This window comes from Pinus tabuliformis, chromosome J, assembly GCF_031772625.1.
Source record: "Pinus tabuliformis cultivar Carrire ecotype Pingquan chromosome J, CPIR1, whole genome shotgun sequence".
Taxonomy (NCBI): domain Eukaryota; kingdom Viridiplantae; phylum Streptophyta; class Pinopsida; order Pinales; family Pinaceae; genus Pinus; species Pinus tabuliformis.
In genome coordinates this window covers 1,113,141,526-1,113,149,667 of record NC_142295.1, presented here as the reverse complement: position 1 = coordinate 1,113,149,667, position 8,142 = coordinate 1,113,141,526, and positions in this window count along the sequence as shown.

The following is an 8,142-nucleotide window of genomic DNA, read 5'->3' as shown; positions in this document are numbered from 1 at the left end:
AATGCTGGGGTAGGTAATATGTGCAAAATATTTGGACCCTAGAAGCCCTGTAGTAGATGTACACATCAATGGCTACCATTAATGTGATGACCAAGGACACCATGATCAAGCTCAACCTTCAAGGGTCATTAAGGAAGACCACAACAGTTCTTCAATTTGCAGACCATTCCACAGTCACCCCTGAGGGAATTGTGGAGGATGTGATGGTCTCCATTGATTCCTGGGAGTACCCTGTAGATTTCCTAGTTCTCCAGCCTAAGGCTAAGCTTACTGGTTACCCTCTCATCCTTAGGAGGCCATGGTTGGCCACAGCTGATGCTTACATTAGCTGCAGAGCTGGGAATATGACCATCAAGAATGGGCATATGTCCAAACAATTAGTCCTATACCCCCCTACTCAACCTACCCTAGAGCATGATTTACCTTTATGGTTAGAGGAGGAGGAATAAGATGAGGTTTAATATGCCCAACTTTATGCTTTGGAAGCAACCATAGGAGGAGGACAACAAGATGAGGATGACTTAATTGAACACCTACTCCAAATTCCAACTCCTAGTTCATTACCATTAGAAGAAGAAGTAAGGGAAACCCAAAAAAATCATCCAATTGACTTATGCTTGGCCAATTCCAACCCACTCCGTGTCAAAACCATATAATTTGGCCCAGAGAAAACTTTGAAAATTAATCCATCTCTGTCTGCTCTTGAAGAGGAAGAGTTATGCAACATGTTGAGAGAAAACCTAGAAGCCTTCGCTTGGAGTTACAAGGAAATGAAGGGAGTACACCCCTTAGTGTGTACTCACCACATATACATAAAAGAAGGTTGCAAGCCAGTCAGGAAACCACAAAGGAGGATGAATCCAACTCTTAAAGACATAGTCAAAGAAGAACTGCAAAAACTGCTAGATGCAGGATTCATTTACCCTATCTCAGACAGTGAGTGGGTCTCTCCTTTATGTTAGTCTCCAAGGAAAATGGTAAGTGGAGGATTTGTGTTGATTATAGGGAGTTGAACAAAGCCACAAAGAAGGATCATTTTCTCCTACCCTTCATTGACCAAGTGCTAGATGGCCTGGCAGGGAAGAGGTTTTTTTCCTTCCTAGTTGGATTCAGTGGGTACAACCAAATATAAATCTACCCAGAAGACGAAGATAAGACGACATTCACCTGTCCTTGGGGTACTTTTGCCTATAGGATCCTTCCTTTTGGCCTATGTAATGCTCCTGCCACTTTCCAGAGAGCAGCCTTGAGTATTTTTGCTGAATTAGTACATGATGTTGTGGAAATATATATGGATGACTTTACACCTTATGGTTGTCATTTTCAAGAAGCCCTGACTAACCTAGGCAAAGTATTGCACAAATGCATTGAAATGAACCTGTCTCTCAGTCCAAAAAAATGCGAATTCTTAATGACTGAAGGGACTGTGCTAGGTCATTCAATATCTCAACAAGGACTGCAGGTGGACCCAAAAAAAATAGAAATCATCCAAAGGGTCCCACATCCACAAAAGTAGAGAGATGTCAGGAGTTTCTTAGGGTTAGATGGATACTACCAAAGGTTCATAAAGGACTTCAACAAGTTGGCCTCTCCTTTGTTTGGGTTGTTGGCTAAAGATTATGAGTTTATATGGTCAAAGAGCTGTCAAGAGGCCTTAGACATTCTAAAGGATAAGTTAACTACTACACCAATACTTAGAGGCCAAAACTAGGCACTCCCTTTTCATATTCATGCTGATGCCTCACAAAAAGCCATAGGAGCAGCCTTAGGTCAAGAAGAGGAGAAATTGCCCTATGCCATCTATTTTATCAGTAAGAACCTATCAAAGGTTGAGATAAACTGTATTGTGACCGAAAAGGAACTCTTGGCTATTGTGCATTCATTAAAAAAATTTAGGCATTAACATGATATTAAACATTTGTGCATACTGATCATGCTGCAATCAAATATTTAATGAACAAACTAGATGTGAATGCTAGAATCACAAGATGGTTGCTTTTATTACAGCAGCTTGATCTAACTATTGTTGATAATCCTGGTAAGGAAAATGTTGTTGCAGACTTTCTATCTAGGATGAATCTACCTGTAGGTGAAGAAGGAATGGTGGATGACTAGTTACCAGATGAGAATTTGTTTGCTATTTTAGTTCTCACCCCATGGTTTGCTGATATAGCAAACTATTTGGTATCAACACCGTTCCCACCAAACTTTACCTCCAAAGAAAAGAGCAAAATAATCAGAAAAAGCGCCCCCTTCACCTGGATTGGGGGAAATATGTTCAAACTTGCCCCATATCAAGTCTTGAGAAGGTGTGTAAGCGAAAAGGAATTTTTTGACATCCTTCTGACTTGTGATGATGGACCTTGTGGAGGTCACTTTGCAGCAAAGAGGACAACGTTCAAAGTGTTGCAAGAAGGCTATTATTGGCCTACTCTTCATCAGGATGTGAAAAAGTACAATAGTCAGTGTGATCAGTGCCAGAGGATGGAAAAGCCTACTCCAAGAGATGAAATTCCCCTACAACCTCAATTACATTTCGAGCCATTTGACAAGTGGGGCATGGACTTCATTGAGCCTATCAACCCTCCTTCAAAGAAAAAGCAGTATACTATTGTGTGCACTGATTATTTTACTAAGTGGGCTGAAACAAAGGCAATTAAAGCAGCAATAGAAGAGAAGGTGGTTGAGTTGCTAAGGGAGAATGTATTCTACCCATTTGGGTACCCTAGAGAGCTAGTCACAGACCAAGGCAACCAGTTTACCTCCAACATGATTGAAGAACTGCTTAGCCATCACAAAATCAAGCATAGGACCTCCACTCCTTATCATCCGCAAGCTAATGGGCAAGTGGAGGTGACCAACAGGGCACTGGAGAGCATCTTAACCAAGGTAGTGAGTAGCAACAAGAAGGATTGGGCAGAGAGACTAGTTGAGGCCACCTGGGCCTATAATATAACATGGAAGGTCACCACTGGATTTACACCCTATGAGCTAGTCTATGGGAAAAAGGCTTTGCTATCCATTGAGTTTGAATATAACACATTGAGGATGGTAGGCCAACTAGATTTGGATCTCAGTCGTGCACAGAAAGAAATATTGTTCCACTTGAATAGCTTGGATGAATTTAGAATGCAGGCCCTTCTACATACAGAGATAGTTTAGCTTCAGAGGAAGATCTGGCATGACGAACATCTTAAGGAGAAGAAATTTCAAGAGGGAGACTAGGCATTGTTATATGATTCTAGGTATAAAGACTTCAAGGGCAAGCTGAGGAAAAGATAGCTCAGACCTTATGTGGTGGAAAGATGCCATCATAATGGTTCAGTGCAAATCAGAACTATAGATGATCAAGCCATTCCATTGCTTGTTAATGGACACCGATTGAAAATGTATAAGAGGCCTTTATCAAAAAAAGAGTTCATTGATAATATCAATAAGACAGTGATGATGGTGGAGCAAGTTCCATCTCCTCCCTCATCAAGGCACTAAAAAAGAGAAAAAAGAATAAGGATTCAGGTGAAAACCTCCATGAGGCGCCTGAGTCCCATCTTTAGGTTGAAAACCTCGTGAGGCGGCCCAAGGATGAGAAAAATTGAGAAAGAGTAAGAAGATCACTAGGTGAAAACCTTCCTTGAGGCGCCCAAGGCAAATATCTAGGGTGAAAACCTTTTTGAGGCAGCCTAGGTGTTCTAAATAATAATAATAATAATAATAAAAGAAAAAAGAAGAAAAAATACATAATTGTTATTTGCAGGTGGGTGAGAAAGACAATCAAGGAGCAAAGAGAAGATCCAAAGGGAACCCTGCCTCACATATATTCATCTCCTCCACTCCTTACCATGCATCCCTCCATCAATTCCATTGTTTTTCACTTCATTGCTTCAATTCAGGTGAAGATTGTGTTTTGTACAGGATCCCCTGAATGGTAGATTGGTTAGGTCCCCAAAATTCATTCTAGACATGATCTAATCCCTCACCTCATCCATTATCATCATCCCTACACTCACACACACTCCTACTCCCTCTGTCCATTCATTATAGCATCCTCACAACACTAGCCAACAATTAAGAAATTCTAAGCGAGACACCAAACATTGCCAAGTGGTAAGCTCCAAAGCAGCAACAACATCAGATATCTAGTCATATACACCTCCAATAGCAAAGAAACCATCCACAGATAGCAGAGGAGGAAGAAGAATGACCATGCAGCAAATAGACAATGCAACACCTCTGATATTTGACAACTGCAGCATGGCATCAAGACCACATGTAAGTATCCCACTCACTCACTCATATGCATCATTTGATCAAAAGTTGTAAAGGTTAAGGCGTAGTTGGTATGTAAGTGAAAAGGGGGCCAGTTAACTTGGCCACTTTCATTTATCCATCACATAAAAATCATGGTGTCCTCTCACACATGGCTGTAGTCAACTCAAAGAACAGAGAAGGAGTAGGACAAGAAGTGGTTAACTATGGATTTAACAATTGTGGGAGATGATTACAAGGAGTGGGAATGATGAGGTGGTATAAAGTGAAACAAAACATCATTTGCATGCATTCATGCATTCCACCTCCTTGAAACTCCCTCACTCAAGTAGCTCTCATAACTATCACCACCCACTGGAAGCAAGGATCCATCGTTTAGAAAGAGAATTCCTACAAGAATAGTCTACAGGGTACATAGGGGCAATCTACAGGATAGGTAGAGAGGGGTTTAAGAGGTAATATCAAGAGAATTGTCCATTTCCACCATTCTAAAGAGGTAAGATCTAAAAATACATCCCCATTTACAAGCAAATGAACTAGAAGTCCTCTAAAAAGCTAGTGGATTACATACACAGGAAACTATGTTTTCTCAAGAATTTTCTCATTCCCTCACTCCACACAGTAGAATCCATGCCACTATTATAGTTAGAGGGCTCACTATAGATCTCACCCCAAAGTTCATGAGTAGGGTCACCATACTTCCCCTAGGAATTGCATGGAGAAAAGAAGACAAAGTAGACAGTCGGGTGGCAAAAAGGAAATTCTTTTTAGAAGGTGAAGAACCCACAGAGGATAAAAATGGAGTAAGGAGGGACAGTCTTGCATACCCATGGAGTGAGGTAGGCTACCAACTCATTAAATATATCTCATATGAGGGTAGATATAGTGTTGTTTATGGCTACCATTTTAGGATGCTTGAAGAACTAAGATTTTGGGTAGAAACACTAGTTCACCAAAGACTCAGCATACCCTATTTCTTGATGCAATCACCGATAGACTCCAGCAACAAAGTAAAGGAAGGGAATTCCCAACAATTGGCTCATCATGGTTTGATCATAATCCTCATTGAGGATGCCCTCCAAAACCTCAGGATCCCTATAAAATGGTCAGTCTTCAAATACTTACCAGCAGAGGATGACATCAAAACCCTCATCTATGATGTTAGTCCTTCTATCAAGGAGGAAGAAGGCATTGAAACAGAGGAGAAAGAACATCAAGAGGCCATCCAGTGTAGGATGCCAGCTAAATCCTATGCTCTTTACCTCAGAGAACAATGGCTTCAATTTCAAATTAAAACACTAGCACAAAGGGGCACCATGCCATTTCAGGACTGCAGGTAGTTTATTGATCTTTTTTTTATCAAAGTGCACTAGAGGATAGCGCCAGAATGGCTAAGTTTTACTTGCACAACATGGCCCTCATAGACATGAATATTTGGGGTCCTAATGCAAACCTAGGAGATCTACAATTAATGGCTTCAACATCATCGATGAACCATGAGAAATCAAGGGTTGTAGAGATGAAAAGAATATTGGCTAGAGAGAAAAATGAACCTCTTTCCATCAGAGCTGAACAATCAAATCCCATGGCTCTAATTAGCACCCATAATATAATTGCAAATGATCCTCAGTTGGCACTTAGATATCCTGCTTCCCAAGAGCAAGCAATTTCACATTTTGAGGATATGTTTAGGCTGCTAAAAGTGATGGAAAACACTGCCACACTGCTTGAAGATCTGAGAATATCACTCCCCTCAAAGGTTGATAGAGGCACTCAACAGGACACCTATATATAAGCAATCAATGCAAAGGTTGAAGGTCAATTGGATAGGCCTAAAACTTAGTCCACCACTACTCCTAGGGATGCTAGAAAGGAGAAAAGAAGAAGAGGAAAAGAGGCAGTGGGAAGAAGTAGAAAGGAAAGCAGGCTTTTATAAACAAGAAGAAGAGACCACAACAGAAGCATGGGATGTCAGAGAGGCTACCAAAGACATGAAGGACGTGGACATTGACTAAGTTGCTCAGAGGATGAGCAACACTTTCAGTAGGGGGGTGATGATGACCCTCACCATTGGGTAATTATATGGGCCTTAATTGGCCTTAATTCACCTCCTAGCTTAGTAAAACCAACTATTCTCACAACTTATTGCATACTTTTGATTATATTTTGTTTATGAGATGAGTTAGAGTTGGATATTTTTCTTTATGGTCTAATATGGATGTAATGCAGGAATAAAGGATAAAAGCAAGGAAAATTGTAGGAATAAAGGGTAAAATCAAGGAACTTTGGCAAAGACCTTGATAAAAACTTGAATGGGACAAGGGAGACTAGTTATAGGAGGTAAATCCTCCTCATTTACTACCCCTCCATTCGAATATTCCTCCATCAGCTCGGAGTGAAAACAACCATAAATTTGAGGACTAGAAGACAACCGAGCAAGTGAAAGTGACAGAAACCAATTTATCTTGAGTTGGGAGCGAAGCCTCCCTAATGGGAAGGAAGTCTTTAGAGACTTCAGATGTATAAGTAAAGAGGCTTAGGACCTCAATAGGATTCTGATTTTTATTGTAAAACTCTACTTTGTTTCTGAGTTGCAAGACTTGTGATAGTTTTGTTCTGTAATCCATGGTTTTGATAATAAGAATGAGTTTCATTTTGAGACAACTATGAGTTAACTCAGAGGGCTGAAGCTCTTGGGTTAGAGTCCAACCCGAGCAACCAAAGCTCCTCTTTACTATACATGTATGCTAGCATATATTTCTAGTTCTGTTCATTTGCTTAAGTAGCTTCCTAGTTTTCTGTTCATTTTCTTAAGTAGTTGCACTTTCATTATAGTAGTATAACGTAGATTTATGGTTTAACTGTTCATTTGCTTAAGTAGTTGCATTTCTCTTACAGAAGTGTAGAGTAGATCAGTGTGCTTTCGTTTCCTTTCATTTGTTCCTTCTTTCAATTCATAGGTTAGCTAGGAGGGAAAGATTTCCACAAGGTTGTCCTCAAACGTATTGGCCTCACCTCCTCCCTCTGGGACCATGACTTGAGGAAGAGACCCTTCAGCAACCCCAAAAACACAAGTTTCTCGTTCTCGCATGAGCTATAAAGTTTATTGTTTGATGTAGTTACTTGTTCAACCTCACAGGTTTTTCTGTCGTTTTCATTTGAAACCTCCTTTCGCAAGTTCTTCATGCATCGTTTCCTCACCATCCAATCCACAACAAACCTGCCCAAACACCATCTGGTTCATTAGTTTATCCAACTGCCACCTCGCGTGAAGTCTTCCACGTACTTTATGTGCTTTAAATCCCCACCGTTGATCTGCCTCGCCTGATCCAATGCCTATCGCGTCACCTCAACACTTTATGCGCCGTAAACCGCCACCATCGATCTACCTCCCCTGATCCGATGGCTATCGTGTCACCCGATCACCAACTAGCTTGGATGATCTCCACCATTTATTTGTCTAGCCTGATCTAACAGCTATCGCGCAATCTTGCGCGGATTCTTGCATGACCATTATCCGCCTGAGAGCATTCGAGAAAAGTGGTTTTATCGTGTTACGTGTCGCTCATTTAGGCTAATCATGCAAAATTCATAAATACAACTTATAGCCTTGAGGGTGCATAACAAACTGCTTACCACCTTCGAAACCCGCTCCATCATTTCTGCATGTTTTCTTCTCGCGATACGATCTCCATCGTTCATCCTCCGATTAATCCTGTCTATCCATCTCTTGACTTAATCTTTGTCGTCCATCCTCCGATTAATCTTGTCCGTCCATCTCTTGACTTAATCTCTGAGATAAGATCTTTGTCGTTCATCTACTTTATTACCCTTTTCGTCCATCCATTCACTTAATTCCTCGCGATACGATCTCTG